At 38.7% G+C, this 16,036-nt stretch overlaps 1 protein-coding gene across 1 annotated transcript in view; it reads right to left on the bottom strand.

The window, feature by feature from the left end:
* Positions 1 to 16,036, bottom strand: part of CPQ (carboxypeptidase Q) — a 598,544-nt gene that overhangs the window by 355,887 nt on the left and 226,621 nt on the right. The window lies entirely within an intron of this gene.

The raw sequence follows: 16,036 nt of genomic DNA, 5'->3' as shown, positions 1-16,036 counted from the left end.
ATTCAAAATAATCTAATATACGACTCATAGCCTTTTTCAACTAATTTGACCAGCTGGTATTAAATCACAAATGGCTTGAAAAGAGAGGTTTTTTCCCCTTCTTTCCCACTCTAAGAAGTCATGAATTTCACAGAATAACACTATTTATAAAGAAAATGCATTTTGGGAAGTTCCCCTTGTGATTAATTAAACACATATTTATTTTTTTCATAAAACTATTTTGACATGTTGCTAAACAACCTTCACTGACATCATACAAAGAATGGCCGTTTATGAAGAACGTTCTTAGAAACCAACGATCTCCATTAACTTTTAACAAATAGTTAGTGGAACCTCTCTCAGGAACCACAAAAAGTCAGCCTGTTTTCTTTCCCTTTTTGTACAAAACATTCTTAAATGATGTGGCAACTTACCATGCTTCTTGATTTACAGTACTTTTTCATCACCAAACACATTACTATTTTTCAGATAAAATTTTAAAGATGTTGTATAATTGTCCTATAACCCTATTGTCTCACTTAGAAGAGACACGTTATCTGTGCTCACATTGCAAACTTGCCCAGATCTTCCTGATTAGGGAACAGGGTTTCACACGTCCTGCCAGACCACTGAAGATCCAATCTTATGGAGCAGTTAGAGTAACAAAAAATAATAATATTTAGCAACAAAGGCCAGATGCAGTGGCTAAATATAACTATCTAAAGAAAGTGGCAGGCGCCTGCTGTTCTGTGGCTTTAGACATGCAGTAGTGAAATGTGTCAATAAAAACCAAAGTATCAACATATATTTGGCATCCTTCCTTAATCTTGCAAACCTAGAGAACTGGGTTTTCCTGGAAGCTTAACAGATGTCATTAAAATATTAACCGTTACTTAGAAAATCCTTTTAAAATATGCTGCAGTTATAAAAAAAGTCTTGCTTTCAAAATGGATCCCATCATAATGGACCCTTTTGGCTGGCTCCTTTCCTACTTTTGGTTCCACCACCCAGACTGAATTTATACTGTTACTTTAAAGTGATTTGACTACAGCTCTATAAGTATGTCTCTACAACATTCAGAACTCAGAATTTAATGTGTAATCTAAAAAAAGCAATGTACAATTATGGAAAGTAAGGAAGCCACTAGCTTTTTCATGTGATAAACATGCGTAAAAATACAAATAAGGGTACAGCTAGATGGGTTTTGAGAATCATTCACTTTCTGAAACCTAGAGTTACCTTGAAATTTGACTGGCATTATTGTTGGCATACTACAGGAATTTTGTTGATAGTTTTCAGCTGTTCCTAATAAAAAACAGATTCTGTGGTTCACCTAAGGGATGTCCCAGCAGTGGGGTAATTTGGCATCTGGATGGAGCCACTAGAAATGAAGCCAAATTTCTATAAATTTTCATAGGCCACTGCAAAATTAGTTATGCAAGGACAGTACTTCTCTATAGTAAATGCTTCAAGTTCTTTTAACAAATGAGAGAGTGATGAAGTCCTAAAGAGCCAAAACCTAACCTAGACACCACAGCTGCCAATGAAAATCACTAGTAGCAGCTGTAAGTCAAAACCTATCACCATGAACTTGGAAGAAGAGTTCAAATTAACCTGTTTTCCTGAAAGCTTAGAGTCACCTCTGATTCCTCTGTCTCCTTCATCCCCTGTGTCTAGTCGATCCTCAAATACTAATAATTTTATCTCTTAAATACTGATTGAACCCAGGTCACCTGCTCCACCCCATATACCCTCTCACATAAGGCCTTATTATCTCTCTTGTGGACTGCTATGAATCCCTCATCCTCCAGCAACCCACCACCACTGGTGGCCCTGTGTCTAGCCTAGGTCTCTCAAATTAAACAAAACTGCCACAGTGAACTACTTGAACTGCTAAAAAATCAGATCAGCCCCTGTCACCATCCCCCTGCCCCTCATCTACGTCTGCTGAGAACCTTCTACATGCCAGTCAAAGATTGTCTATCTCTACAGACATAGTCTCCCTTTGCTTTTAAATGCTCATCAATAGTAAAGTTAAAAGTTCCCACTCTCACCATGCAAGTTCACTCCTCAGTGTTCTTGTTCATTCTATGGTACAGCATGTCTTGTCGACTCCGTTTTCCCAATTTCATCATGTGACAAACATCTATTTATTCCTCAGGATGCCTTTAGGGATTCCCTGGCCTCTGGCTTCTTGTCTCATCCCCTCCTCACCACACACAGGAAGGCTGGCTCAGGTACCACCTACTCTGGACTACGGGAGTGTCCTGAGCATACCGGGGCACTGGACAGTGAAACTCTACCTATTTATGACTCTCTCAACTTCCTAAACTGTAATCTCCTCAGGGTTTGGGGCCAAGTTCACTTTTGTTTCTATCTCCCGGGCCTAATACAGTGCTTAGCATATATGCAGCAGTCAGTTAATAAATACTCCTTCAATGGCACTGCTCCAAATAAGGGACCACTGACTGGAACTAAAGCATTTCCATAAAAGTGCAATTTTACCTTTAAAGTTTGATAGCGATTTTCCACAGTAACTTAGAAGTCTGATTCTCTTACCACCCAGAACACAGCTACACAGCAATAACCAAGCAAGAAAGGTCTTGGGGCAGTCAGAATACAAAGTCCAAGTATGAAAGCTCAGATACGTGAACATAAGAAAGCTCTTTTGCTCTCTCTTAGAGCCTAGTTACTCTTACCTTACACAAAATTCTAAATCAAGTATTTAAACCTATAAACTATGAGAAACAACAAATCTAAAGGAAGAGAGAGGTTTGGAACTGATAGCAATACGACCAAAAACAATATGTAAAACAACATATACTATTAATAATAGGATTTTCTGCAATGCTGGAAATGTCCCAGGTGTGCTAACACAGTAGCCATTAGATACACGTGGCTATTGAGAACTTCAGATGTGACTGATGCAACTCAGAAACTGAATTTTTAATGTCATTTATTTTAGTTGCTTTACATTTAAATTTGAATAACTATATGTGTGTAGTGGCTACTACCGTGTTTCCCCAAAAATAAGGCCTAGCCGGACAATCAGCGCTAATGCGTCTTTTGGAGCAAAAATTAATATACGACCGGACCGGGTATATAACATAACATAACATAACATAACATAACATAACATAACATAACATAACACATAACATAACAACATAACACCAGGTCTTATATTAATTTTTGCTCTAAAAGACAGATTAAAGCTGATTGTCCGGCTAGGTCTTATTTTCAGGGAAACACGGTATGTAGATCTCACAATTAACTGCAAGCTCAGCTGTTAGTTACACAAATAGCTAAAAGCATCTCTGCCTGCCCTCAGGGCTTTGCTTCAGGACAGTCCCATAACAGAAAGGAGAGTCATGGTGATGACCTCCCACAGTGGTCACAGACCAGGTGAACTTCTTCAGTATCCTGTTTGAAAAGGCAGGGTATATACAAACACTTACGGAAGACTTTTTGCTCCAATTGAATAAAATAAAACTAGGCCATCTGGAAAACATCCCTCTTTATATTAGTTTGTGTTTTGACACATATTACACAAAGGAAATACTCATGCTATCCTTCAAATCAGCAGGCTCCTATTTTTTTCTCTACTCTCACCTCCCTTCTTCACATTCTCCCATTTTAAAAGATAGTACATGAGAACCTCTAAGAACTCAAAACCAGTGTCATATTCACTGTAAGGCCTGCCCTGATCTCACTATTTATAATTGCAACCCACTCCCAACCCTCATCCCTCTTATCTTGCTTAATTTTTTCACAGAATTTATCAGCTTCCAGCTGTACCCACTACAATAATATAAGTTCTGTGGGCAGTGGAAATGTTTGTCTGTTTTATTCCTTAATGTACCAAAGTATCAATTTCAGGTACCAAAGTGCCTGAAATGATGCCTGACACATAATGTATGAAATTCTCACACACACACACACACACACACACACACACACTCATAGGCACACATGCATATACTGAATGAATGAATGAAAGAAAGAAAGAAAGAGAGAAAGAGGGAAAGAAAGAAATCAGAAGAATAAAAGTATAATAATAAACTGATTCCTGGTCATCCTCCAAAAATGTGAACTTCTAAGGAAATTGTGTATTTCTGTGTATTATGTCAGAATAACTGATGATAATAGTAACAATAACTGTATCTGAGTACCTAATTTTTACACTAATGTTCACAGCAACTCTGCAAATTAGTTATTAGGAGGATACTGAGATGCAGGGAAATAAATTTATACAACTAGTAGGTGCTGAAGCCCAGATTTGAATTATTGGTTGTCTGAATCTAAGGGTCATGCTCCTACTAAATGCATTACTATCTTCCTCACAAATATAAAATATATCAAAAGACAAGATGAGTATTTTCATTTAAGAGGATTAAAAGGAAAAGTAAATAGGTATATAAAAGTCCACCTAAGTTATCAGTTGTTCTTCTGAGTCTACCCAGGATCCTGCTCATAAATCAGGATGCTATTATCACACTAGGTCCCAATGTATTAATAGGGAAGCTAGGAAGGGTGCTTCACTCCAGGACAAGAGTCTTCAGATTCTCTTAGAGTAATGCAAAGGATTATGGTAGTTAATTCTGAAGAAAATATGGGACTGAAGGTAAAAATTATTCCTATTATAAAGTTACTCTCTTGTCTACAGCTGATTATATCATAAAAATAGCATAAAAATCATAGGTTCCTTTTTATTCTCCACACCTAATTTTCAAAATTGATCAATTTACTTTTAAGCAACCCTGTGCATAATTACTATTGCAGTCTCCTTGCAGAGGCAACAGATGCTGACGGCTGTGGTGCTGGCTCAGGTCATTTATCCTATGGAGAATTTGATAGAGACTCCAAGCTCAGTGTCTTCTGACTTGATTCCTCCCAAAAACAGTAAAGAATAGGAAGTTCGAGAAGTGAGAATTTTGTATTTTCTGCTATTGAAAGGAAGACTACAGACAGAAAAACATGTATCTGGGGCTCAATTCAATGTGGTATGCTTTAGGAAATTGATTATAATTTCAGAAGACTTAACACCCAAACAGGAAATACTCCAGCCCCACCCAAAAGGAAGCCTAGCTTCTAACCCTTAACATGTAATCTTATACCTAGTGCACTATACAATATGACTAGTAAAATGACTGGTTTTTCCTAAATTCAGTTATGGAGAAAGGAAAAGAGTTGTTCTTGAAAACTCAGGGTTTTGGCCTGAAGTGGTAAGGAGATTGAAAATTCATGGAAAGGCAGATAAAAGAACATCACAGCAGTCCTTTCAGAGCATCCATTTGTTTATGGAGAATATTTTGATTGTGCAACATACTTTTCATGACAGAACAAGTCTTAAAGATTGAAATTCATTCAACAAATTTACAGCCTTTCTACTGGACAAGACTGTGCTGGGCATTGGGGACAATATATATTTGAGTAAATTCTAGTCCTATCCCCAAATTGGTATAATCTGGGGGAGAAAAAATAGATAAGCAATAACTTTAAAAAGAGCACAGAATGTCACAAGTGCTAAACTAAAAAGTAAAATTTCACAAAAAAATGACTTAAATCCATACTAACTCCAACTGGGGGAAGTCTAGGAAATTTCCTACAAGATAAAACTTTAAGTGAGCCTTACAAAATTTCAATAGCCTAGAAAATGAAGAAAAGAGCATTCTCAGGTAAAGAACAAAAAAGGGAAGACAAAAATAGATGAAACATCTGTTTATTTACAGTGAATAAGAGGCTTCCTGCCAGGCCCCAGAACAGTCAAGGGGACACTCTAAAATCTTCTAATTTTTATGGACCTCTATCCTCATTCTATTAATTCCAAGAAAGCAAGGAGAACAGTCTCCTTGAAATAGTTTTCAGGAAAAAAATGTTCAAGTCAGCTAATAATTGAGAGCAAGTTAGAAGAGCAAAAGGCAAAGCCAATTCCAAATGATAGCTGGGGGTACGAGACCATTATCTCCAACTGTCTCCTGAGTTCTGGCTCAAATTAAACCTGGTCTGCCAGCCTTGCGAGCAAACCCAGGCCCAACTTCATCAGCCTCCATGGGCTCAGTAAATGATCATCATCTCTAGAGGGGCAGCTCTGACAGAACAGCATGCCACAAGCCAACTTGCCGTACTGTTACCTGAGGATGTGCCACAAGCAAAGGAACTTGTCTACTATGACTTCTAAAATACAGAATTTATACACTTGGTTGTATAATGGAGAGGTGCCTAGCATAGGACCAGTATGTTTAACTCGCCGTGTGATGTCAGACACTCAGGGTATACAAGACCCGACTGAGCAACACACAGCAGCAACACGCACAAGCACAGACCACCTGCAGCAATCTGATCACTTAGAATCTAGCTTCTTCCACTAATAAGGCCACAGCATGAGAGGTGGTCACACTTTAGGGTACCCTGATTAATTCTGCAATGATCACAGAGAGTATTGATACTCTAAAACATGAGGTGCATTGTGTTTGAAACATAGTTACTTTGAAACATGATTGTTTTTGAACATGGTTGCTTTCTCCCCAAATGCTGGGTGGTTCCTTGTAATGGTGACTAGTGTGGGTGGGTAAGTAAAGGCTTTCTGCTAAAGTAAGCAGCCGGAAGGTATTATGTACCTCAGTCAGCTTCCAGTGGTATTTAAGGAGTAAAATCCACAGGTCTTAGTGATGGCAGGGATACAGAAGTGAGTTTCTGGTTGCAGCTGACTAAAACAGCACTAGTTATCATGGTCTGGGGGTCATGGTTGGCTTTGCTGAAAAGGTAGAATCTGTACAATGAAGGCTAATAGATTTGGGGACATTGGCAGGAAGGCTGGGAAGAGAAGAGAGGACTGAGATTCAAGTAAGCAACGACTAGGGGACAGAATGGCATGACAGGCTGGCAGTTTGTAGGGCAAGATCATTTGGGGGCCTTGTAGCTGCATTAAGGAATCTGGGTGGGGACAGAGAAGTCAGACAAATTCAGATTTACATGTTGGAAGTATCACTAGGCTTAGCATGATGATAGGTGTGGAGGAGGTAAGAAAAGGTATGGAAGGCTATTCAGGAGACTACTTGCCACATTCTGGATGAGAGGTGAGAGTGGCTTGTACTAGGGCAGGGCAGTGGACCCCTTAAGCAACAGTATGGAGGGGAAACCATCTGCTGCAACGCTGTTATGAGGAAACTGGCCTCATGGAGTTTTGCACTCCACTAAGCATACTGCCCAAACCATGTAATGATTGTTTTCCTGGGGAAAGTTGTGTGTAAACTGAAATTTAGTAATCAGATCATTCAAAATTTTTTTAAATTTTGAGGTGAATCCTATGAGTGAAATAAGGATCTTACTCTAAAACATTTAACAAAGTATTGACTATATTACATTCTGCAGTCTTTAAAATATGCTTTTAAAACAGGGTATTTCTTTATCAGTAACAAGAATTGTCCATCAGTATGTACCCTGGCTTGAATACAGGCTATAAAGCTCACTAGCCTTTGATCCTGAATAAGTTGCTCAACTTTTCCTAGCCTGTAAAATGAGAATCAAGATAATATTGACACCACCAGGATTCTTGTGAGCCTCAGATGAGATGATAGAGGTAAAAATTGTTCTGTGTGGTATAAAGCATTATAAGATAATAAGAAGAAGGTATAAGAAAATAAGAGTGAGGTTTTGGACATATATTGACTGATTTATTTAAAACTTCACTTCAAACTAATTACCAGGAGTAAAACAAAAGAATAGAGGGTATGATTTGAGCATATATGGAGCCTACTTGACTCAGAGCACAACTATTCTTGATCACATCAGACAGCTCCATAGGCTGTATGAGTTCTTGTCAGTTTTGACTAAAGCAATAATTCAGGCACTATATCATAAATATTCCCACCTCAGACTGGCAGAGAAGCTGAGTAGGTTTCATGGGTCTACTTGGCAGCAAAGGGTACAGAAGGAGTGATGGAGGAATGGGTGAGAGAAGCAAGGAAGTGACTTTTTGGAGAAGCATGAGACTAGAAAAAGATTCCAGTGGCCCTATCTAAAATTACACTCATGTTCATTCTATTCTTCCCCTGCCCCTTCTCTAAAAGAGAATGACACATGCCCATCAATTGCCTTATAAACTGCAGTGTTTCTCCCAAAAGACACTGACACAGGGCTTAGCCAAGATATTTGCTCTGGCCAATGAAATGTGAATGGGCAGGGTGGATGGTCACAGCTGAGCAGAAACTTTAAGAGCCCTTTTCCTTCAGCCACAAGAATAACATGTTCCAGATGGGGACTTCTCCTTCAGACTGGATCCTGGAGTGAAAAAGATACCTGAGGCAGAAGCAAAGACACTACCAACTTTATGTACAGGAAATGTGAATGGGCAGGTGTATGGTCACATACATATATATAAAGCGAACAAGAAATAAATTTTAGTTGTTGCATACCACAGAGATTCTGGGGGTCGTTTGTTACCAGTGAGAACTTACTAACGTAGAAACCCTGAATGTAAAGTTTCTATCAGAGCATTTCACAATCTGTAGCTGATGACAGATAAGATATAGAATAAATTTATTTAATACCTTGGGAAATATTGCTCAGGGAAAATTAGGTAACTACTTTCTTCTCCCATCACACATCAAAGTGATCAAAGGACCAACACCAAACGGTAGAAAACAAACAAATCTGAAGAATAATTTAGCAAGTGCCAGTGATGTAATACATAAAGACTAAATTACAAGTAATTTTAAATAGAAGGTATACTCTAGAGATCATTAAAATACAGTCCTGGCAGGTTCAGTTAGCTAACCCACCTGATGTCACTTCTAAAAGAAACAAGAATCCCTGTTGTACTGTTAAGTAATTTTATACATTTCAATAGATTTCAGTTTTTCATATCAAAATTCATTTTCACTCTAAATTCCATCTTCAAAAACCAAGGGCAAAAATGACAGAAACTGGTATGCATGTTTTTGTATAGAAGTACAAAATAATGTTATTATAGTGTTATATCACATAATTCTATGACAGCTTGGCATTCCAAAATGGGCTTTTTTATTTAGCTATGTTTTGAAATGTTAACTGTCCTATACTCTTCTTAGAGAAGTAAAACTTGGGGGAAAAAATACTGTAACAAAACATATTTCTGCTCTCAAAAATAAAAGAAACCTGGCTCAGTTTCATGATTCAGTCTGACATAGCAATTTGCCACTAGAAGAAGATTCTAGAGATATGATAGAAATATCAGAACTATATGACTTACTCGTATATGAAAATTTCCTGCATGACATTTATTAAAGTCCATTGGCTGGGAGGCCATAAATCCAACTATCAATGTCAGTCCCATTACAGTTACAATTGAAGGCCATCACCACACAGCTTAAGCAGGAGAGATTTAAGCACAACGGCATTAACCACATAATAGAATGAGAAAATGAGAAGTTTCAGGAAGGTAGAGGAAGGTTCAAATGTATTACCAAACCAGAACATAGCAATGCTCAGATTTGAATCTAGGTCAGACTGACTCCAAATCTATATTCTTTTTATCCCATCCCACATAGACTTATTCCCAATTAACTTAAGTCACCATGCACTTGTATGTTTTTTTTCTCAAATTCAACACAATCACTATCAAAATCCCAATAGCATATTTTTTTTTGCAGAAATTTAAAAGTTCATCCTAAAATTCACTTGGAACCTCAAGATATACGCGCGCGCGCGCATACACACACACACACACACACACACACACACACACACACACATCCCGGGGGTGCCAAAAAAAATGTATACACACTTTAAGAGATGTTATCTATGCTCAAGCTGTAGTTTCCCATAATTAGAAGTGTCTGGACACTGATGGTAACCACTTTGAGCACCACTTGTAATTGCAGAAGTCAAACGTGACTTGTATTCATCTTTTCTTATTGGTATATATTGAGTATTACAATTATATATGTGGTGCCCAAAAAGTGTATACACATTTTAGGAAATGAAAAAACTGTTATTAAAATTGTAATACAATGAATGACGCTAGCATTCATTTGATTAAAGCCATCTTTTGAGGCAATGTCATACTACACATTGCTACCATAATTCAATTCAACTTTGAAAAGAAATACATAGACAACATCTCTTAAATAAAATGTGTACATTTTTTTGGCACCCCCAGTGCCAAAAAGGAAAACAAAAGAAAAAGAAAAACAAAGGTGGGGAATTCAAACTTTCTGATTTCAAAACATATTACAAAACAACTGTAATAAAAACAGTGTGGTACTGGCATAAAGACAGACAAATAGACCAATGGAAAAGAATAGACAGCCCAAGGGGGAAAAAAAAAAACAACCCTTGTGTGTATGGTTAAATGATCACTGAAAAGGATGCAAAGACCACTTCAATAAATGATGTTAGGATAACAAGATATCCACATGTAAAAGAGAAATTTGACCTTTATATTACATCATATGCAAAAATTAACTCAGAATGGATTAAAGACCTAAAATTATAAAACTTCTAGAAGATAACATAGAGGGAAAGCTTCACGGCACTGGACGCAGCAATGGTTTCTAAGATATGACACAAAAAGTACAGGCAAAAAAAGCAAAAACAGACTACCGGGACCACGTCAAACTTCAAAGCTTCTGTGCATCAAGGACACAATCGAGAGAGTGAAAAGGCAACCTACAGAATGGGAGAAAATATTTGCAAATCATATATCTCATAAAGGGTTAATATCCAGAATATATAAAGAACTTCTACTACACTCAACAACAAGAAGAAAATCAAATACCCTGATTTTAAAATGGTCAAAAAATTTGAATAGACAAAACCACAATGAGATATTACCTCATACCCATTAGTATGGCTACTACCGTGTTTCTCCAAAAATAAGACTGATTCTTATATTAATTTTTGCTCCAAAAGATGCATTAGGGCTTACATTCAGGGGATGTCATCCTGAAAAATGCTAGGGTTTATTTTCTAGTTAGGTCTTATTTTGGGGGAAACACGGTATCGAAAAGAAGAAGAAGAAGAAGATAACAAGTGTTAGTAAGTACGTGGAGAAACTGGAACACTTGTACACTATTGGTGGGAATGTAAAATGTTACAACCAAAATAGAAAACAGCATGGCGATTCCTCAAAAAATTAAAAGTAGAACTAGCATATAATCTAAAAATCCATGTCTAGGTATATATTCAGAAGAATTAAAACCAAAGTCTTGGAGAGATATTTGCACATCCATGTTCATAACAGCAGTAAATCACAATAGCCAAGAGGTGAAAGCAACCCAAATATCCATCAATCGATGAGTGAATAAACAAAACATGATATATACATACAATGGAATATTATTCAGACTTAAAAAGGAAGGAAATCCTATCACAGGCTACATGGATGAACCTTATACTAAATGAAATAAAATCATAACAAAAAGACAAATACAGTATGATTCCACTTATATCAGGCATCTTAGGTAGTTAAATTCATCGAAACGGAAAATAGAATAATGGCTATCAGGGGTTCGTAGGGGAAGGAAAAAATGGAGAGTTGTTTAATGAGTACAGTTTTTCAGATTTGCAAGATAAAATGTTCTGGAGAGCCATTTCATAATAATGTGAATACACTTACCACTACTGAACTGTACACTTAAAAATGGTTAAGGTGGTAAATTTTATGATAGCTGTGTTTTACAACAATATAAAAAAGTTTTAGAAGAAACTATAGTAAGAGATATTTATAACATCAGAGTAGGAAATATAATTCCTTTAAAAAAACGCAAACCACAATGAAAAGTCTGTTCAATTTGACTACAGTGAAATATAATAATATAAAAACTTCTGTTTGAAAAACACCTAATAGGAGAGAAGGTCAAGGTGGAGGAATAGGTAGACGCAATGCCATCTGCCTCCCAGGATCACATTAAAATTACAGCTAAATTATGGAACAATCAACATCAAGAATCATCTAAAGACTAGGTGACCAGAATCCAAATCACTAAGGATATAAAGAAGAGGTCCCATAGAGACTGGTAGGAGGGGCGGAGATGTGAAATGAGCTGACCCCAAACTCATAAGTAGTGGTTGAGCACCAGGAGGGACACCTTGACAGCGGAGGTCCACCCTGAAGAGTGAGGGATCCCAGCCCCACACTGGATGCCCCAGCCCAGGAGGTCCTGTACCAGAAAAAGGAGTCCCCACAACATCTGGCAGTGAAAATCAGCGAGGATTCTGTCTGTCCTTCCTGGTGAGACAGAAGGCAGCTGGAAACCCAGATGTCCTTTTAAAGGGCACACACACAGACTCACTAGCTCACAGGCACTCACGCTGGGCTCCGGCGGAGAGACAGTGATTTGAGAGGCATCAGAGACATACATACAGGGAAAGACTGAGTTGTTTGGCTGACGGGCAAGGACTAGAGGGACAGCCACCATTATCACTGTGTGTAGTCTGCCTCACCTGTAACCTACATACAGGAGGGTGCCATCTTTCCTGTGTGGAACCTACTCACACAGGACTAAATCAGAGAGCACATTGGTCTGGTAAAATCCACATGTGAGTGCACAACCTCGGTGACTCCCTTGGACTCCACCCCACCCAGGTAGTGTGGCATTGCCCTAGACACCCTCAGCTCCTGGGTGGCCAGCCTTGCTCTGCAAGTTGTGGAAGGCTTATACACCAGCAAGCAACCCATGGCAGCCTGGGAACCTTTCAGTGGTGGATAGTCAGCACTAACTTGCGCTGTAGTCCTCCTTGGGTAGCTCTGTGGGACCTAGGTGAGCAGTGGTTGAACGGGGTATTCTCAGGGCATTTTGTGGAGTGGCCACAGGCTTGGCATTGATGCAACAGCTGAATCTGCATTAACTTTGTAAAAATCACCAGTCATATCCCGTGACTCCCTGGGACCATGCCCCGCCAAGCTAGTGTGGCACTGATGGGGGCCCTCTCAGCTCCTAGGTGGCCAGGCCCACACCCCAGCTGCTGGAGGCTTGTACAGCAGCAGACAACCCGTGGCGGCCTGGGAAACTTTTGGTGGTAGGCGATCAGACCTTGCTCACACTGCAACCTTTCTCAGGCAGCTCTCGGAGATCTGTGAGCCCAAGGTGAGCAGTGGCTAGCCGAGGCATTCTCAGGGTGTTTTCCAGGGTAGCCATAGGCTCAATACTGGCCCAAGAAATTAATCTGCATTAACTTTGGGAAAACCATCAACCACACCCATGATTTCTTGGGACACCGCCACCTCCAACACATATGGCATCGTCGGAGGCGGGGAGGCACATTCAACACCAGGTCAATCAGCCTGGATGGCACACCTAAGGAGGTTCTTTCAGCGGCTGAGCCCTACGGGTGGCTGGCAGGCGACAACAGGCCTCGGGGGACCCTGGGCCTTTGGCGAAGCTACCACAGACCCAATACTGGTGGCAGCCAGCCTCGGTTTACAGTGAGGCCACCGCCAAACACCTCCAGGTCCAACACCGCCAGCAACAATTGCATATAGCTTTATAGCGCCTATCAGGTAGCTCTGGGCCAGTCAGAGGCAAGGGTAAATTGATTTGCAATAGAAACCCTCACAAGAGGCACAAGCAAAAGCACACCCAGAAGCTTGCCTCAGGCCACATCAGAGCACTATGCCATTAGCCCCACAAGTGACACTCCCAAAGGGTGGTACCAATAGGAACAAGAGCCCACTTGGGCAAACCTCCCTCTGAAGGGTCAGCCTCCACACAGCAGTTCATACACTGTCGGCAGAGGCAACCCTCATAGCCAGTAAGCCTGAGAGACAATCCCACCAACTGACATGCCAAAAGCAACTAAGGCTCAACTACAACAGAATACACACAACACACAAGATATACTCCTGGAACACACACACATACACGAGATCAGAGACTGTGCCACTGTACTGCACAGGACACCTGCTAAATAAGGCCACACAGCAAAGGCTGAGAAACACAGGAAATCTACCTAATACACAGAAGCAAACATAGAGAGGCAGCCAGAATGAGAAAACAAAAAAACATGTTGCAAATAAAAATTTAAAAAATTAAAAAAGAGAGAAAGCTCCAGGAAAGAAAAAAAAGAAAGAAACAGAGGCAACCAACCTACCAGAGACAGAATTTAAAACACTGGTTATAAGAATGCTTAAGGAACTTAGTGAGAACTTCAACAAAGAAATAGTAAGCATAAAGAAGGACATAGAAACCATAAATAAAGAATACAATAACTGAAATAAAGAATACATTAGAAGGAATCAACAACAGATTAGATCAAGCAGAGTACTGAACCAGCGATTTAGAAGACAAAGTAGCAGAATACAACCAATCAGAACAACAAAAAGAAAAAAGAATTTTACAAAAAGATTGTTTAAGGAACCTCTGGGACAACATCAAGCACACGAACATTCACATCACAGGAGTACCAGAAGGAGAAGATAGGAAGCAAGGGATCAGGAATCTATTTGAAGAAATAATGACTGAAAACTTCCCTTAGCTGGTGAAGAAAATAGATATGTAAGCCCAGGAAACATAGAGGAGGCCAAACAAGATGAACCAAAATAGGCCCACACCAAGACACATCATAATTAAAATTCCAAAGCTTAAAGACAAAGAGAATCCTAAAAGACAAAGATAAAGACAAATAGTAACCTAAAAGGGAGCTCCTATAAGACTATCAGCTGATTTCTCAACAGAAACGGTACAGGACAGAAGGGAGTGGCAGGAAATATTCAGTGATGGAAAGCAAGCGCCTACATCTACGACTACTCTACTCAGCAAGGCTATCACTTAAATTTCAAGGGGAGATAAAGAGCTTCCCAGAAAAAAAAGCTAAGGGAATTCATTACCACCAAGCCAGTATTACAAGAAAAGTGAAAGGCATTTCTTGAAGAAGGGCAAAAGCAAACAAACAAACAAATGAAGATCAATAATATGAATGACAAAATTGCAATAACTATGTACCTATCAATAATCACTTTAAATGTAAATGGATTAAATGAGCCAATCAAAAGACATAGGGTAGCTGAATGAATAAGAAAACAAGGCCCATGCACACGCTGTCTACAAGAGACCCACCTCAAATGAAAAGACACACATAGACTGAAAGTAAAGGGATGGAAAAATATATTTCACACCAAAGGGAACAAACAAACAAAAAACTGGGGTAGCAATACTTACATAGGACAAAATAGACTTCAAAACAAAGACTATAATAAGAGATAAAGAATGATATAAAATAATGATAAAGGGATCAATCCAACAAGAGAACATAACATTAGTAAACATCCAAACAGGAACACCGACATATATATAACAAATATTGACTGACATAAAGACAGAGATTAACAGTAACACAATCATAGCAACAAATTTTAACACCCTATTGACACCAATGGACACATCTTCCAGACAGAAAACCAACAAGGAAACAGCAGCCTTAAATAACACACTAGATCATATGGATTTAATTAATGCTTTTAGAGCATTTCACCCCAAAGCAGCAGTATATACATTCTTTTCTGGCGCACATGGAACACTGTCAAAGACAGACCATACATTAAACCACAAAACAAGTGTCAATAAATTTAAGAAGATGAAATCATATCAAGCATCTTCTCTGACCACAATGGTATGAAAACAGAAATCAATTAAAAAAAAAAAAAAAAACTTGAAAAACACACAAACAAATGGAGGCTAAATAACATGCTACTAAACAATGAATGGGTTAACAAGGACATCAAGGAAGAAATCAAAAGATACCTTGAGACAAATGAAAATGAAAACACAATGACCCCAAATCTATGGAACACAGCAAAAACAGTCCTAATAGGAAAATTCATAGCAATGCTGGCCTACCTCAAATAATAAGAAATATCTAAAATAAACAATCTACCTTCACACCTAAGGAAATTTGAAAAAGGATAGCAAACAAACTCCAAAGTAAGTAGAAAGAAGGAAATAAGAAGAAGCAAAGCAAAACTAAGTGAAATAGAGGCTAAAAAAAAGTACAAAAAAACAATGAAACCAAGAACTGGTTCTTTGAAACGATAAACATAATTGATAAATCATTAACAAGACTCCACAAAGAAAACAGA

The sequence above is a fragment of the Rhinolophus ferrumequinum genome, chromosome 14 (genome assembly GCF_004115265.2).
Source record: "Rhinolophus ferrumequinum isolate MPI-CBG mRhiFer1 chromosome 14, mRhiFer1_v1.p, whole genome shotgun sequence".
In the NCBI taxonomy this organism is placed as follows: Eukaryota; Metazoa; Chordata; class Mammalia; order Chiroptera; family Rhinolophidae; genus Rhinolophus; species Rhinolophus ferrumequinum.
The sequence above is the reverse complement of the archived record's forward strand: the minus strand, read 5'-3'. Positions and strand labels throughout refer to the sequence as shown.